Source organism: Osmerus eperlanus, chromosome 11 (genome assembly GCF_963692335.1).
Source record: "Osmerus eperlanus chromosome 11, fOsmEpe2.1, whole genome shotgun sequence".
Taxonomy (NCBI): Eukaryota; Metazoa; Chordata; class Actinopteri; order Osmeriformes; family Osmeridae; genus Osmerus; species Osmerus eperlanus.
This window is the reverse complement of record NC_085028.1, coordinates 17,210,711-17,229,765: the sequence shown is the minus strand read 5'-3', so window position 1 is coordinate 17,229,765 and position 19,055 is coordinate 17,210,711. Positions and strand designations below refer to the sequence as shown.

Sequence of the window (19,055 nt, the reverse complement as noted above, 5' to 3'; positions counted from 1 at the left end):
TGTCACATTCTCATTGGGGGCTGAGCACCCCTAAGGTTCTGATAATAGAATCGCCCCTGGTCTCAGGGCTCCCTAGTCTCACGCATTCACCTTGAGACTTGTGCATTTCCACACTATCACGCTGAGAAGGGATAACTCGTCCCGCTATACAATTCCTTAAAATCCCCCCCCAGTAGTAGTTATAGTAATAACCACACAGACACAGAGAGCCTTGAAAATAAATAAACTATATTCAATAAGTTCAACTTGAGTTGATTACATTGTTTCTTTTCTTTCAGAACACATTACACCTCATGCCATATTCTCAAAAAACACGTTTCAGGATTATTCATTTTTTTCTCGTTTTTTTTTCTTTCATAAAAATTAAAGTAAATATTATTTTAAATTCATTTATTACAGTATTAAATAAATGTATATTCGTATTTTCACATATCCTTTTAAAGTGTCATTATTTCCCTACAAATCAGGCAGAGAGAAAGAATCACAGATAAAACCACACACATTTAAGAGCAAGACCCGGGGGGTTTCGAACCCACCGCCCCAAACAGCGAGTGAGAAAGTGGAGGACTTAAGAGGCACCAAACACGCAGTGATATCACACTCTGGAAAACAGACAACCAAATGCGGGGGTGTAAGGACAAACAGTCGAGCACAGACTTCCTTTTTCCTGCCTTCACAGGCAGCGAATACACAGCAGACAAGACATACAAGTCTCTCACTAGGGTTGCCAGGTTTGTCACTCCCTAGGGTTGCCAGGTTTGTCATCACGTAGATAAGTTCCTAGCAACCTTTCGCAGAGCATTTCAGTAGTCACATGGGGAGGGCAACCCAGGAAGAGAGATGTCAACACAGCTAGACTTCGGTTACACATGCTAACACATTGGAGGCGGCTCATGCTACTTCACAGTAGGACGCACATAGAAAAACACCAGGAAGTGATGTCACAGTTAGCTACAGCAATGGCCTGAGCCAGACAGTTAGTTGTAGTAATCAAACGACACTGGAACGTTGCTCGTGTACACTGTTGATAGCTGTGTCCAGAGCCTACTGGTTACAGTAACATATTCCTCGATGCCTAGGACTCATTGTAAACAAACAGATCAGATGGCAAAGTTCCAGTTCGTTGTGTAAACATGCTTCTCGCGAGTGACACTTTTTCCCCTCCCCAGAGTAAGTTTTAATAAATAAGTAGTTCTCGGTTTGCAGAGAGTTCAACAAACACTGGACTACAGAGCAAGTGTGACGGGTATGTAACAGCTGTAGCCACGCTCCGTCACGACAAGGCTCGTTCGCCACTCACTGGGCTCGAACGCACGACCTCCGACTTGCCAAGCGAGACCACTACCAGCTACGCCCAAGAAAAGCTAGCTCTTCGTTGACGCGGGTGGCCTGTTACATACCTGAGGAGCGAGTTTCACGGTTCTCACTCCGTTACACCAGCTGGGTTCCCTGCTCAATATCAAAGATGAAAGCAACGGGCTGATTGTTTCATATTGCACATCTCAACCACACCGAAAGAAGCTCATCAACAGCTCAGACTTTTATATTAGCTTTGAGGAGTTGAACATACATTAACTAGTAGATAAATCCTTTTTTAGTATCTCCGGGGAATGACAACCATAAATGTGTGATGTTAACAAAGAATATGAGCCGTATGGTTATGAGTTATAACAGTAGATAACATCACATTGTTCTTAATTTTGAAAAAAGTATCAAAATCTTATCTACTGTATACCTACCACTATAGTGGTATCGGTTTGGTACCTATAGGATGAAGGGTACCTAAATGGCTGTACTGCACACAGTACCTAAATCCTGTCCCTACAGTAGCCTACTGTAACATGTGCAGCTCTTATCTAGCCTATATCTAAAACGCGCTTTTAGATATAGCCTATAGAAAAAGAAAGAAAAATCTTGAATATTTGCGACGAAAGGAGAGAAACAGCAAGGCCTTGTAAGCCCATCGGAGAGCAGAACAGAACGAGTCTTGCTTTATCAAAGCGTAGCACGCTAAAGAAAACAGACGTTAAGATATTCGCTAATTTACCTCAGTTATACCTCAGTAGGCTTCGGCTTAATATCAGGCAGTGAACATTTGAATAAATAACAGTAATCGAACTCATTTACACTTAATTACTAGAATTCTATGTCTGTGTCGAACCAAGACTTTTACACCTGTTAAAGACTGTTATAGTATCATAGTTCCAGTTGACACTGGATAATGTCCATTTCAGCGTAACCAGGTCTATTTGTGATCCAAATACTGCGCTAAAATGTCCTTGATGTCTGTAACAGGTGTTTTCTAATGTATTCATTTTTCTGTTATGCGGGTGTGAAGTAAGACTGGTCATCACAAACAAAGACACGACAGAAGACTGTAGTCAGCTCCTCACATCTGTCTTATTGCACTTTGACCTCAGACAGGAGCAGAGCACCAGTGATCTCCCACACCACCATACAGCAACCAATAGGATCACACCACCACCATACAGCAACCAATAGGAGCACACCACCACACAGCAACCAATAGGATCACACCACCACCACACAGCAACCAATAGAAACTTTAGGCCGGCTTGTTCTGACGAGTCATCGGTACATCTGTGTTTATTCATCCATATAGTTTCTCTCTTCTTCTGGTATCTGGTGCCAGGTCGGCTGTATAAAGCATTTCTACATGGGAGTCAGGTGGCTGAGCGGTGAGGGAGTCGGGCTAGTAATCTGAAGGTCGCCAGTTTGATTCCCAGCCGTGCCAAATGACATTGTGTCCTTGGGCAAGGCACTTCACCCTACTTGCCTCGGGGGGAATGTCCCTGTACTTACTGTAAGTCGCTCTGGATAAGAGCGTCTGCTAAATGTAAATGTACACTACATATCACCCGGGATGAAGTGCGGGCCAGCCACTTTGACCGGAGGGCGGAGCAGGAAATACTAATTCAGATCATAAGGCGTTAAGAGTGCAGGGTGTAACTCTAGAGAGGGTCTCTAATCCCTAAACCAGGACTGTCCAATCCTGCTCCTGGAGATCTACCCTCATGTAGGTTTGTAACCAATCCTGCTCCTGGAGATCTACCCTCCTGTAGGTTTGTAACCAATCCTGCTCCATGGTACGAGTGTAAACCTCCAGGAGGATATCTCACCAGGAGCAGGGTTTTTTGGACAGCCCTGTCCTAAACACATCCTCTGAATAACTGTCTGTGTTAGTTGGGTCGGAGGCAGGCCATGATGCTCGTCACCCACAGGTAGAGGAGATATACCAACCCCTGCTTGTGTCAGTGTGCCTGGTGGGACCTCAGGCTCCACATCCACAGGACCCAGACACAGCGCCCCCTGGTGGTGTGCACTGGTGGGGCAGGTCTGTGGTGGTGCTGCAGTGTGGACTAGTGTCCTCCTGTCAGAGAGGATGAATGAAACAGTCCAGCCCTCGCTTCATTACCCATGCATATAGTTTACAGTTGGCCATGCCGTTACCGTGCCGACTACAGTTCTATCAGGTCATGCACCCCTACCCACAATGCCTCAGTTCAGGCTGACAGACAGCCCTGAGAAAACGAGACATAGTTACAGGAAAGTATCACAAATCACAAATAGTTTCGTTATTATTATTATTATCACAAATATCAACAGAGTTGGATTAAACCGCCCACAGCAGACATCATGGAACGGAACATGTAACGGGACTCACGATTGGCCCCGGAAATCCCTCAAGTGGTCAGATTGACCAATAAGTGCCCTTGATGCAACCTTGTCTTTTTTGGGGACCTCATCTTGGCCTCTCCTTCCTCTTGTCTCTGACAGGCTTCCTGTCCAGTCAGCCAATCAGAACCCTCCACTGAATCCAGCTTTACACAGAAAGTAGAACAACATACTTTGTTTGTCCAGGATTCTTTTTTCAAAATGATATCAAAGGGAAAGTTTTTCTACAACCATGATGCCTTCTGCCTTTATATTTTAGGTGTGTGTGTGTGTGTACCTGAGTGTGTGTGTGTGTATTGGGAGAGCATCTGTTGACAGAATCCCTTCTTTGCGCCAGCACAGCGCAGGATAGAAACTCTTATTTACAACCAGCCTGGTGACAGGAAGTCACCCCTAGCCAGTCCATCATAGTGGCGACCCCCAGTGGTGGACAGGTGCGGTGCCTCTCGGTGTCTGACAGAGCAGGGTTGGTCTGGAGCACTCAGGTTCAAGATCAGACACACTCTCATTGTCCACCCTACAAACTCCTAGCAATACATCTCTCTCTCTCTCTCTCTCTCTCTCTCTCGTCTCTCTCTCTCTCTCTCATCTCTCTCTCTCTCTCTCTCTCTCTCTCTCTCTCTCTCTCTCTCTCTCTCTCTCTCTCTCTCTCTCTCTCTCTCTCTCTCTCTCTCTCTCTCTCTCTCTCTCTCTCTCTCTCTCTCTCTCTCTCTCTCTCTCTCTCTCTCTCTCTCTCTCTCTCTCTCTCTCTCTCCTCTCTCTCTCTCTCTCTCTCTCTCTCTCTCTCTCTCTCTCTCTCTCTCTCTCTCTCTCTCTCTCTCTCTCTCTCTCTCTCTCTCCTCCCTGTATATACCTCCTCTCATGTCTCCTTCCTGTATATCACTCCTCTCATCTCTCCTTCCTGTATATCCCTCCTCTCATCTCCTTCCTGTATATACATCATCTCTCCTTCCTGTATATACCTCCTCTCATCTCTCCTTCCTGTATATACCTCCTCATCTCCTTCCTGGAACTCTCTCCAACATTCCTCTCTTTTCTTCCTTTACTGAAACTCCTCTCTTCCTTGTCTCTCCAGTGTGTGTGTGTGATAACTGTGTGTAAATGATTCAGTGTTATGTTGCTAGCTGGGTCTCCCCCTACCCTTCAGGTTCTACCTGTGTGTGTGTGTTAAAATGTGTACGTGTGTGTGTGAGAGACAATGTGTGTGAGTAAGTGTGTTACGTGCTTCAGTGTGAGCAGAGAAGGGCAAACAGACACACAAGTATCCAACACCCCTACAGTGTGTGTGTGTGTGTATATATGTGTGTATGTGTATGTGTGTGTGTAGATCAAGATACTGTACCCTCCCCCCTCCCTCCCCCCAGACAAGCCTTCGTCTGCCTCTCTCCCTCCTCCCTCCCCCCAGACAAGCCTTCGTCTGCCTCTCTCCCCCCTCCCTCCCCCCTCCCTCCCCCCAGACAAGCCTTCGTCTCCCTCTCCCCCCCCTCCTCTAGAAGCCCTCAACGTGGCAGTAGGCCTCCAGGCTGGAGAAGAGGATGTAGAGAAACCACAGCCCCAGGAACAGCAGGCTGGTGACGATGCGGGCCCCCCGCGGCCCCCCCAGCTCTCCCCCGATGGAGGGCCTCCGGCGGAACAGCAGCACGCCCATGCTCACGAAGGCGAAGATGGTGAAGAGGGTGACGGAGAAGGCGAGCGAGCCGGGGTCCACGAGGAAGGGCTTGCCCTTGGTCCACCAGTACACGGCGGCCAGCGACCACGCCACGCCGATGCCCAGGAACACGTTGACTGCGTTGCTGCCGGTGACGTTGCCCACTGAGGCATCCGCATGCTGATCCTGCGTGGCCGCTACCTTGCTGGCAAACGTGTCTGGGGGAGGGGGGAGAGTGGAGACAGGGGGGGCAGGGGAGAGAGGGGGGAGAGGGGGTGCAGGGGAGACAGGGGGGCAGGGGAGAGGGGAGGCAGGGGAGAGGGGAAACAGGGGGGGCAGGGGAGAGGGGGGAGAGGGGAGAAGGGGGGCAGGGGAGAGAGGGGAGACAGGGGGGGCAGTGGAGAGGGGGGGGAGGGGAAACAGGGGGGTCAGGGGAGAGGGGGGCAAGGGAGAGGGGGGGAGAGGGGAGAGGGGGGGGCGAGAAAGTGTGTTGGGGGTATGTTAGCCGAGGTGACAGGCCATGCCAACAAACACACACACTCTTAAACACAGGTATAGACACACACACACACACCAGAAAATTCGTTTTTTACTGTCAACACAGCCACACCCACCCACCCACCCACCCTCACCCTCCCTCACCAGGGATGGAGGTCCCCAGGGCCACGAACACCACGGCAGTGACGGAGTCCTTCAGCCCACGGTGCAGCCGAAGTGGGAGGCCAGGTCCCCGATCACGGCCGTAAGGACCCCGATGACTGAGATGGACACGCAGAAGCAGGCCCAGCCGTTCCACACCTCGGTGGGCGGCACGCACGCAAAAGAACCTTCCAGAAAACCGTCAGGAAGTGGCATGACGTAGTCGTAAGCAGGACGGGAGCCTCTCCTCGCGCCTTCTTCATCGTCATCGTCACCGTCACCTGGGGGGTGGGGGTGGGGGGTGGGGGGTGTGTGAGAGGGGGAGAGAGACGGGGTGGAGAGAGGGAGAGAGGGATGAAGGGATGGAGGAGAAGAGGCAGAGGAGAAAGTAGGTGAGGATTGGAGATCTAGCTGAGATCACATCCTGCAATACACATACATGTCCAGCAGGGGGGGGACATTACCTAGGAAACACGTTGATCTCACAGGCCTTCACGCTCTTGTTTATAACAAGTAAACAAAACTACAGCCACAATAACCTGGTAGCAGATAACCAGCAAGCCAGCTGGAATCCCTTATTGAAGAACATCCATCTCATTATCCTACAGCCTGCAGACACAGCAGCTTGTTGTGTATCCATGGTCTACTGGGCCTTCGATTCACATCACATTTGATTCATTTAGACTCTTTTATCCGAAGCGACGTACAAACAGTTGATATAAAAAGTACAGCAGTTAACAATGATCAGAAGTTCATAGTTCTAATGTATTTCATACTTCTGACAGTGTTCCTTGATGTTGGACTTCATGACAGGCAGTATTGGAGGAGTTCTGAGTGTTCACATGAAAGGCCTGGCAGAGCAGACGGGTGTTTACGAGCCGGTACGTTCAGCTGAGGATCTGAGAGGGTGAAGAGTCTGTGTTTGAACTGGTCTAACGCTGCCAGACATCAAAGACTCCTCATTCACCTCCTCACTCCTCTCTTCTGGAGGAAGTCAGGGATACACACACACATGCACGCACACACACACACACTCCTCACCTGCGCTGACAGTCACTGCTTCCACAAACTGCTCCCTCCAGGAATGTGTGCCGATCACCAGCGCCAGATTGGTCTTCTTAATGAGCTTGTCCACGGTGCTCTACCAATCACAAACACAGTTAGCAGCCAATCAGAGGACAGGAGGGGAGAAGGAGCGCTGAGGCGAGACCAGGGAACACCGTGAGCAGAATACTGACAAGCTCAGCATCACTGCTGCACATGGACCAGCCACCACACAGACACACACCTTACACACACACACACACACACCTTACACACACACACCTTACACACACACACCTTACACACACACAGACACACCTTACACACACACACACACACACACCTTACACACACACACACACCTTACACACCCACACCTGTGAAATAACACACCCTTTCTCTTTTTCCCTCTCACTTTCTCACACACAGCAGATTATGGTAAACATAGCTGGTTCGTTTGTCAGCTCCTGAGTTTCCCCTCACAAGCAAACAAGACATTGATCCAACGTAGGATCTAATAAAAGCAAGTGCCAGTCAATTGAAACTACAATTCCCTGGAGTATAATATTACTTTACTGGACTACAAATCATAAGTCTAATGTAATACGACAAGGGCAATCCTGTTACAACAGCCTCGACCTAGTCCGATATAGAGGAGGGACCATGTTTGTGGAAGGAAGCCTGAGTTTACAGTATGAGTATACAGTATATATATATATCTATATATTTACAGTATATATATTTACAATATATATATTTACAGTATATATATTTACAGTATACAGTATATATATTTACAGTATACGGTACATGTTTACAGAACAAAACCACAGTTATCATGGCAGTGTGACACCCTTGGGATTTCTGAAACCTGATTCGGTATTAAGTTGAATCCACTGAGAAAGTCTGAGACACATATTTGGGGTGTTGATCAAACAGAAGTGTGCAGTATGGTGTGTGTGAGGTGTGTGTGTGTGTGAGGTGTGTTTGTGTGTGTTCTGGTGTCCTGGTACCTTGAACTCATAGGACTCCTCGATCACCACCTCCAGCCTACTGTGCTCCCCCAGGATGGGCTTCCCCATCTCTGCAATCCTCCTAGCCTCCTCCTCCTCTCTGGGTCCTCTGGAGGAGGGGAGGGAGGGAGGGAGGGAGGGAGATAGAGGGGAAGAGAGGGATAGGGAGAGGGGCAAGGAGAGAAGAAGATATTGGCAGGGAGAGACAAAGTGAGAAAAAAGAGAGAAACTGAAACACAGATATTCTATCAATACTAGATGTCGAGTCAGTATTATTTCCTGGTATCAAGATCCTCCATAAGACCATGAGACATGAGGGAGAGAGAGAGACAGAGAGAGAGACAGAGAGACAGAGGAAGGGAGACAGAGAGAGAGACAGAGAGAGAGAGAGAGAGAGAGAGAGAGAGAGAGAGAGAGAGAGAGAGAGAGAGAGAGAGAGAGAGAGAGAGAGAGAGAGAGAGAGAGAGAGAGAGAGAGAGAGAGAGAGAGAGAGAGAGAGAGAGAGGAAGGGAGACAGAGAGTGAAAGAGAGAGAGAGGAAGGGGGAAGGAACAGAGCCAGAGATATGGTGCGTGTGATGGTGTGATGGTGTGAGGGTGTGTGGGTGTGATGGTGTGATGGTGTGCTGGTGTGAGGGTGTGTGGGTGTGATGGTGTGCTGGTGTGCTGGTGTGCTGGTGGGTGATATGGTGTGATGGTGTGATGGTGTGCTGGTGTGCTGGTGTGCTGGTGTGCTGGTGTGCTGGTGTGCTGGTGTGATGGTGTGATGGTGTGATGGTGTGATGGTGTGATGGTGTGATGGTGTGCTGGTGTGCTGGTGTGATGGTGTGATGAGGGATGAAGAAGGAATAAAGGAGAGAGAGAGATTAGAGAGGAGGATTCACCAGAAGATGAAAGGATGAGAGGGTGGATGAAAGAGGGAGGGATGGAGAGATGAGTGAAAGAGGGAGTGCAGAGACAGTAAAGAGGTGATTTGTGGGCACAGGAGGGCAGCGATGGGAAAAGTTGATGTGCTTCCTTTAAGTAAAGTGAAAAGCGATCGGCTCAGACAATCCCAGATGCGATCGTCTCTGAGGACAGATCTGGAGCCCTCTCCTGTCTGCTGCAGGACTGATACTCAGCCTCTCCTCCCACCGTCAAGCGTGTGTGTGTGTGTGTGTGTGTGTGTGTGTGTGTGTGTGTGTGTGTGACTGTACGTGTGTGTGTGTGTGTGTGTGTGTGTGTGTGTGTGTGTGTGTGTGTGTGTGGGATTACACCTGGATGTGGACTGTCTCTCCTCAAAGCCAAGAGCCCCTAATGATGTGGTAGGTTCCAGCATCTCCACAGTGCTTCAGAACCTCCTGTCATCCACAAGCCTGGTGCCCCCAGCCCCCCAGCCCCCCTGCCTGCTGTCAGCCTGTGCTGCCTGGCTGCTCTACCCATGCAGCTATCATGTTGTGGTTAGCAGAAACCCCGCTCATAATCACTTCATCCCCAAGAGCGCAACCATTTATCCCCATGAAGATTGAAACGTGCGAATCCTTTCAATAAACCACACTGAGCTGAAGTCTGATTGAAAAGGCCGAAGGATCGAAGTCCTCAACAGTGACATCACAGTGACATCACATGAGATGGGATCGGGATTATGACAACAAGGACGAAACAAACCTGAACTATGACATCACAGAGAAGGTGGACGTGATTTTGCCGCAACATACAGTTCATATTCTGTATAAAGAAGCGTTCATTCAGTCTGAATATGCTGGTGATGTTGTGCTTCTCTCTGATGGGCAGTGCGGTGTGACAGGTGTTTACAGCCTGCGCTCTCCTGTCCCCAGGTACTCCCAGCTCCCCGTGCTGGACTACACAAATCTGGTTTATGAGCCAATATCAGGAGGAGAATGCCCGTCGATAAGACGACGACTGTGTTTTATGGGATGAAAGGTCTGCTGTTCATAGATGAAACTGTACGGTGAATAAACCAGCATCTATATGGAGCACTGCCACTGAGGCAAAGGGCCTCATTACTGCAAATCAGCTGCTAGCTAGCCACTAAAGGCTAACTGAGAACTTCTAGCTGGATGCTAAAAGGCTAGCGGCTAAAAGGCTAAACTGAGAACCGATGGTTAGCTACCAACAGGTTAATAACCTATGGATCAGTGAGTTGTTACTATTAGCGTTACAGAACATCTTGTAAAATGTACAGATTCAGCCGCCACTTACCTTGACTGAGAAGGAGGGCTGTGGGGGAGAGAGAGAGACAGGAGGGGAGGGGAGAGAGAGGGAAGAGAGAGGACGGAGGGGAGGGGAGAGAGAGGACGGAGGGGAGGGGAGAGAGAGGGGAGAGGGGAGAGAGAGGGGAGAGGGGAGAGGGGAGAGGGGAGAGAGAGGACGGAGGGGAGGGGAGAGAGAGGGGAGAGGGGAGAGAGAGGGGAGAGAGAGGGGAGAGGAGAGAAGGGTATCAGAGCAGAAATAGATAAAGAACAATAGACCATGGCATGCCATCACACACTTTCGCCTGACTGAACGCATGATATTTCACTTACACAAGCAACGTTACAAGCCGTCCTCCTCACCAACTCTGCTCAGAATGAACCTGCAGTTTCACTTTATTCCCTCTCTATGTAACGCTCTCTCTAATATATATATATATATAAAACTCTCTCTCTGTAACCCTCTCAAACACTATGTTTGCCCCCCCCCCCCCCCCCCCCCCCCACACACACACACACACACACACCACACACCTTCCTGTCTTACTTGCTAGGCCTAACCACAGTTCTGCCAAGCTAAAGCTAGCAAAGAGACTAACAGAACTGCCTTTACACACACACTCTGTCTGTCTGTCTCTCCGTCTGCCTCTCCCTCTCCCTCTCCCTCTCCCTCTCCCTCTCCCTCTGCCTCTGCCTCTGCCTCTGCCTCTGCCTCTGCCTCTGCCTCTGCCTCTCTCCCTCCCTCCCTCCCTCCCTCCCTCCCTCTCTCTCTCCCCTCTCTCTCTCTCTCTCTCTCTCTCTCTCTCTCTCTCTCTCAAACACACACCTGAGATCCCTCGTTTGAGCCAGCGTGGTTCTTCCAGGACGATGTAGAAGCTTTCACGTTTCTCGTACTCCTCGTCATCGATGATCCTCACCTGCAGGGTCTGACTGGAAACACGCACATATTTCAGACATCTCTGATGTATTTGTTGCACATGTACACGCCCACACACACAGGGCTCAGACACACACATGCACACCATTCTCAGAGCCTTATTAATATTTAATACCCAGCCTGAAGCGCTGTCAACACAGGGTCTTTACGGTTATCGATGAGCTGAGACACACACACGCGCGTGTACACACACACACTTGTACACACATTGAGGAACATAAAAAATTGCCATTTCGATACAGACCAAATTAAGCCGCACAGCTTGCCATTAAATCACTCTGGTGCAACATAGGGCCTTGTCAATATTTAATCACAGCGTCTTGAGTGAACAGTACACACACACACACACACACCCTTAGACACACTAAAACAAACAGAACAACACACAGATTTCTCCTAGTGATGTAGATGTGGAGGGGAGAGAAGGATGGAGAGACGTAAGGAGGGATTGACAAGGGAGGGAAGGTAAAATAGGGGTGCATATACGGGCAGAGGGGTGGAATGAGAGATGGAGGGTGGAGGAGAGAATGAGAGATGGAGGGGGGAGGAGAGAATGAGAGATGGATGGAGGAGAGAAAGTTTGCATCATTGATGAGTACTTGATGACTAATACACTCTACTCTATTGTACTCTGCTCTGCTTTACTCTGTTTTAGGCTTATCTGTTCTCCTCTCCTCTCTTTTTGTTTTTTGAAAGGTTGAAAAAATATTTCACCAAAAAGTTTGAAAAAAAAAGATCCCCAAAAAATAGAAACCTTTTTGTGTCGAGTTGTTTGTGAAAAAATACTGTTTTATAAACGTTTTGAATGGTTGACAAAATATTTTCAAAAAACGTTTTGGAAAATAAAGTTTGAGAAAATATTTTCCCAAAAGGCTTTTGACAAGGTGTTGAAAGGATGAAAAAAATTAAAAAGGTTTTGAAAAAAAAAGATTTCAAAGTTGAAAATAATATAGATGAAAAAGGTTCGTTTTTTAATCAGTGAGATATTTAGGGTGGCAATTAAGCAATTAAGACACACTGAGAAACCACTATCTATAAGAGGGAACATTTACAGATCATTATGTCTGCTCTCACACCACAATTACTAAGCAATTTTTTACTTGAAAGCACTTAAATTAAACACCTAGACACACATTTACAGGAAGGCATGTGTCCACACACACACACACACATCCACAAGTGTACACACACACACACACACACACAAAGCCATTGTGTCAGTGTCAGTTCCCACAGCATACTGGCCTTGATGAATAATGGAGAACTGAGTCTGTCTTTCACGGATGAAAGAGAGGAGAGAGGAAGAGGATAGAGGAACAGGAGAGAGGAGGAACAGGAGAGAGGAAGAGGAGAGAGGAAGAGGAGGGGAGAGGAACAGGAGAGAGGAGGAGGAGAGGAACAGGAGAGAGGAGGAGGAGAGGAACAGGAGAGAGGAGGAGGAGGAGAGGGGGAGAGGAAGAGAGGGAGAGGAGGAGAGGAACAGGAGAGAGGAGGAGGAGAGGGGGAGGACAGTGGCTCAAGTCTTCTCAGGTGGGTCTATCCATCTCTCCCTCCCTCCCCCCCTCCACCCCCTCTTCCCTCCATCACTCACGTGGTCTGATCGTTGGAGAACTCCAGCTCCCCCCTGCAGTCCTCGTAGTCCTCTCCGCCCCCCTTGGCCGTGCCGGCCTCCGAGTGGTAGGGCAGGATGACCGTGCCACGGGCCCCAGAGTTCCTGACCACGGTCACCTCCAGGGTGCCCACGCTCTCGCTGGTCCGCACCAGACGCTCGCCGAACGTGAAGATGCCGGCGTGGTCGTCGTCCAGGATGGTCACCGTGGCGACCAGGGGCTCCAGCAGCCGGCCCTTGGGGGCGGAGCCGGCCTCGTCGCTCTCGAACATGCCCTCGGCATCGCCCACGCGCAGGTTCAGCAGGCGCACGAAGAAGTGCTCGTCCTCCTCGAAGATGTCATCGTCGATGATGCCCACCTGGGGGGGAGGAGGGGGAGGGAAGGGAGAGGGGGGGAGAGGGGGAAAGGGGGGGAGGGGGGAGAAGAGATGGGGAAAGAGAGAGGGGGAGAAGAGAAGGGGAGAGAGAGGGGGAGAAGAGAAAGGGAGGATGAGGGATAGAGAGGGATAAAAATAGAGGGTGAGACAGCAAAAAAGATAGAGAAAGACAGATGTTGACAGAGTGTTTCTGTAAGTGTCATTTGTCTGCGACTGTGTGTGTGTGTGTGTGTGTGTGTGTGTGAGGATGCAGATAAGAGCTGACAGCAGGGAGATCTACAGCCGGTTTCAAAGCTTACCATCCAGCACTCAGACACATCCACGCTCCACTGCTGCCACACAGCACCAAGCTGCCCGACAGTCTCTAGCGGTCAGCTGGCAACACCGTCACAGTCCAGCTCTTTCCCAGCCCTCGTCTCCCAGGACCTCACCACAGCCTGTCCCCCCTACGCCCCACAGCCTGTCCCCCCTACGCCCCACAGCCTGTCCCCCCTACGCCCCACAGCCTGTCCCCCCTACGCCCCACAGCCTGTCCCCCCTACGCCCCACAGGCTGTCCCCCCTACGCCCCACAGCCTGTCCCCCCTACGCCCCACAGCCTGTCCCCCTACGCCCCACAGCCTGTCCCCCCTACGCCCCACAGCCTGTCCCCCCTACGCCCCACAGGCTGTCCCCCCTACGCCCCACAGCCTGTCCCCCCTACGCCCACAGCCTGTCCCCCCTACGCCCCACAGCCTGTCCCCCCTACGCCCCACAGCCTGTCCCCCTACGCCCCACAGCCTGTCCCCCCTACGCCCCACAGCCTGTCCCCCCTACGCCCCACAGCCTGTCCCCCCTACGCCCCACAGCCTGTCCCCCCTACGCCCCACAGGCTGTCCCCCCTACGCCCCACAGCCTGTCCCCCCTACGCCCCACAGCCTGTCCCCCCTACGCCCCACAGCCTGTCCCCCCTACGCCCCACAAGCCTGTCCCCCCTACGCCCCACAGCCTGTCCCCCCTACGCCCCACAGCCTGTCCCCCCTACGCCCCACAGGCTGTCCCCCCTACGCCCCACAGCCTGTCCCCCCTACGCCCCACAGCCTGTCCCCCCTACGCCCCACAGGCTGTCCCCCCTACGCCCCACAGCCTGTCCCCCCTACGCCCCACAGCCTGTCCCCCCTACGCCCCACAGCCTGTCCCCCCTACGCCCCACAGGCTGTCCCCCCTACGCCCCACAGCCTGTCCCCCCTACGCCCACAGCCTGTCCCCCCTACCCCCACAGCCTGTCCCCCCTACGCCCCACAGCCTGTCCCCCCTACGCCCCACAGCCTGTCCCCCCTACGCCCCACAGGCTGTCCCCCCTACGCCCCACAGCCTGTCCCCCCTACGCCCCACAGCCTGTCCCCCCTACGCCCCACAGGCTGTCCCCCCTACGCCCCACAGCCTGTCCCCCCTACGCCCCATTATGTCATCTGAAAGGAGACAGTTGAACCGCTGCTCTTGTCTCACATTTGAAGCTTTTGAAATCTGGGAGCAGAGGAGTTTGAGGGGTTATTTCAAAGCAAAGCAACTTGTCTTTCTGTCTCTCTCTCTCTTCTCTCCAAGGACATTCCGTCCCCCTGGTGGGGAGAAGTAAACAACAGGAAGACAAAGGTTGAGCTGCGAGTACAGAAACCCTCGTCTCCATGGACACGGCTGTTTCAAATGTATTTCCTGCTCGCTATGGCGACACCCTCGCTCCCGGGCGCCTGATTGGCTGTCAGAGAGAGAAGAGAAGCAGACTCTCTGAGTGTTTGGCTCTCAGGCGATCTCTGTGTGATGGAGGTGGTTCGAGGACAGGTCTCCCACACTGGGGCCAGCAGACATGAGCTGGCTGAACACATCTCTGGGGTTTAGCTCATTACCTGGGGGGGGGGTGTGGAGTGTGTGTGTGTGTGTGTCATCACAGGCCCCCTCCTCCCTGAGAGGCAGCCTGGGGTGTGTGTGTGTCATCACAGGCCCCCTCCTCCCTGAGAGGCAGCCTGGGGTGTGTGTGTGTCATCACAGGCCCCCTCCTCCCTGAGAGGCAGCCTGGGGTGGTGTGTGTGTCATCACAGGCCCCCTCCTCCCTGAGAGGCAGCCTGGGGTGTGTGTGTGTCATCACAGGCCCCCTCCTCCCTGAGAGGCAGCCTGGGGTGTGTGTGTGTGTGACTCCTCACCCTGATGTCCTTGCGTGTCTCCCCAGGTTTGAACACCAGCGTGCCCTCGCAGTACTCGTAGTCCGAGCCGGCGTTGGCCGAGCCGTCCTCCGTCCTGTAGTCCACGTAGAAGGTACTCTCCCCGGCCCCGCCCACGCAGACCACGCCCAGCGTCAGCACACCACAGTTCTCCATGCACTGGCTGTGGGCGCTCTGGAAGGAGATGCGGCTGCAGAGAGTGGTGTCCTCCTCGGGCGGGGCCTCCTCGTCGGGGACGGCAGTGCGGCGGGGCGTGGTCGGCCACGTGCCTCTTCAGGACGTTGCCGGCGCCGATCATCATGCGCGTGGCCTGGACGCGGTAGAAGGCTCGGCTCTTCTGCTGGTGGAGGAGGGCGTAGTAGTTAGCCAGCTCCATCAGCTGGTCCAGCTCCTTGTCTGGGTACTTCTGCTTGAGCTCCTTCAGGATACGGATCACCTGGAGGAGGAGAGGAGAGAGGAGAGGAGAGGGAGGGGAGGGGAGGAGGAGAGGAGGAGAGGAGGGGAGGGAGGGGAGGAGAGAGGGAGGAGGAGGAGAGAAGAGGAGAGGAGAGGGAGAAGAGGAGTAGGAGAGGAGAGGGAGGAGAGAAGGAGAGGGAGGAGGAGAGAGAGGAGAGGAGGAGGAGGAGTAGAGGAGAGAGAGAGGAGAAGGAGAAGGCAGGAAGGGAAAGGAGGAGAAGGAGAGAAAGGAAATATAACAGGTCGTTCTGCACTGCATTCGGAGGACAGGCAGCACTAAATCCTACATGACGCTATCCAGAGTCAATATTCTGAGAAAGTGTGTGTGTGTGTGTGTGTGTCAGTATGGGTTGAACTAAATGTTCTCTCACTGATTGAATAAATGAATTACCAGGAACAACTTTTCAGCTCTCTATTTGATTGCAGACTTGCAGTACTGTGTAGGTGTAAGCTTTTAAACCCTCCTTTCTTTCTCTCCCTCTTTCGTCCTATTATATATATATTTATCCCCATCCCTCCATCTAACATCCAGATCTCTCTCCTACAGACACCTTCTCTCTGCACACTTCTCTCCTTCTCCTCTCCCCCTCCCCTCCCCCTTCTCCATCTCACCTCCTTACGACTCTCGTCCAGCTCCTTGGTGTTCTCCATGGCGACCATGGCGCTGTTAGAGATGGGCAGGTTGCCCCCGGCAACCCCCACGTTATTGGTGGGACCGTCCTGGCAGCTGTCGCCGGGGGTGACGCCCACGGTGCCCGGTCGGCCTGGAAACTTCCCGTCCGGGGTCATCTCGATGCCCTTGGCGGGCGCGATGTCGCCCTCCGTCTCCACGACGATGCCGTGTCGCCGGTGGTAACGCTTGCCCATGTACTTGTAGAAGAGCAGGCGGCGGTCAGCGATCCAGGCAAGGAGCCACACACACCGGGAAGTACAGCAGAGTGACCAGGGCCTCCCACACCTGGACAAACACACACACACAGGTTAACACACACACACAGGTTAACACACATACCGGGAAGTACAGCAGAGTGACCAGGGCCTCCCACACCTGGACACACACACACACAGGTTAACACACACACACAGGTTAACACACATACCGGGCAGCAGAGTGACCAGGGCCTTCCACACCTGGACACACACACACACAGGTTAACACACACACCGGGAAGTACAGCAGAGTGACCAGGGCCTTCCCACACCTGGACACACACACACACACAGGTTAACACACACAGGTTAACACACACACACAGGTTAACACACACAGGTTAACAACACACACATACCTCCACCTCCCAGGCGAGATGACAGCCAGGATGAGGTACAGCCAGATGTAGGCGAAGATGCTCCAGAAGGCGGTGATGAAGAAGACGCGGAGGTGCTTGATCCTGCGCACCTCCCCGTCAGGAATCACCCACACACACAGAGCGATGATCACAAACATGTTGAAGGCAGCGCTGCCCACGATAGTGCCCGGGCCCAGCTGCCCAGCGTTGAACCCATGACCTCCCACCTGGAGGGGGGAGGAGGGGGGGAGACCAGGAGAGGGAGTGACAGGAGAAGAGAGGAGGGAGGAGGCTTAGAGACAAGCGAGAGTTGGAACACGCACAGAATTTGGTGTCAAGAGTGTATTTGAACTATCTAGTTAGAAGCCAGCACTGTTTGCTTTTGAGATGAACTGGACTGATCGAGAAGCTTTTGGGAGCTGTACACACGCGCACGCGCACACACACACACACACACACAGGAGCTGAGCTGAGAAGCTGAACTGCTTTTGCAATTTGAGTATTATACTATGACTGTGCTGTGAATAATTCCCATGGGTATAAAGCTAATCTAGACACAGAAAGATGTTGTATTGTCTGTGTGTGTGTTTCCTGGGGGAGCATTTATGGCGGTCTGTGTGTCTACTGGATGTTTCCATGGGGAGCGTTTCTGATGTGACACCCACATATCATCAGCAGGTTCTGGATCTCCTGTAATGTATGCATCTCCTGGGGGAACATTTTTCATGTTCTTCAGTAATGCATGCGTCTCCTGGGGGAAGGGTTATGCGGTTACACCCACCTCGATGACGGACAGCAGGATCTCAGGGGCGGACGAGCCCAGGGCCATCAGGGTGAGGTTGGACACCGTCTCGTTCCAGATCCTCACCGTGGCAACAGACGTCTCTCCGTTAGGCATGGTGATGGTCACTTCCTTCTCCTGGTCCACACACACGCACACACACAGAGACACACAGAGAGGTTAGAAACACACACACAGAAAATTTTTACAGTGCGCACACACACATTCTGAACATGAACACACACACACAGTCCTCCCCATCATCAGTAATACTAACTCCAGTAATCCACATGAGTAACCACCTCATCCTTCATCTCCTTCTGCACATGAGCAGCAGCGACCAGGTCACATGACTCAGAAGATGAGAACCCTAGAGACTCAGACTGCACAGCCCAGACCCCCATCTGTCTCTGTCTCTCTGTCTCTCTGTCTCTCTGTCTCTCTCTCTCTCTCTCTCTCTCTGTCTCTCACACGCGCACACACATGCAGTACACACACATCAGTAAACTCACACATACAGGAACACATACCTACATCCATACAGTCAACACACACACACACACACATCAGACCATAGAGAGGACAGTGATGGATCACAGGAAACAGAGAGACTCATTTAAATCAACCTTGAAACAGAGGCTCCAGGACACAAACACCCTCCACCTCCACCCCTCCCTCCACCCCTCCCTCCATCCTTCCCAGAATCCATCCCTCTCTCCCAACCCCCTCGTCGGCAGGCTCTTTTCGATTCATGGCTGAACGACCCCTCTCTCCATCATTTCCCCTCACTCTCCCCTCCCCCCTCCCTCATCCTCTCGTCCTTCAGTCCTTCCCTTTCTGACCTCTGTCCATCTCCTCTCTCCTCCACCCCTTGCTCTGCCTCCTTCCCCCTCTCTCCTTACCCTTCTTTCTTTCTCTCCTCCCCCTCTCTCCTTACCCTTCTTTCTTTCTCTCCTCCCCCTCTCTTCCCCTCTGTCCTCATATCCCCCTCTTCCTCCCCTTTGCAGGAGAGATCTACAGCCCTTCAGATCTAAGGACGACTCCACCTTTTCTGCTGGAGAGGAGGTGACACCACAGAAGAAGAAAGCCAGAGCGTAAACTGCTACAGTTCTTCTGTTCCAACAAACTCTGACGGATAAATAATTGAGTGAGAAATCATAAGCGACCCTGTTTATATTGATT

The 19,055-nt window shown here is 51.9% G+C and overlaps 1 pseudogene; it reads right to left on the bottom strand.

Annotated features, from left to right (window-relative positions):
- Positions 1–5,167: 5,167 nt before the first annotated feature.
- LOC134029428 (sodium/calcium exchanger 2-like) overlaps positions 5,168–19,055 on the bottom strand; it is a 41,524-nt pseudogene continuing 27,636 nt past the window's right edge.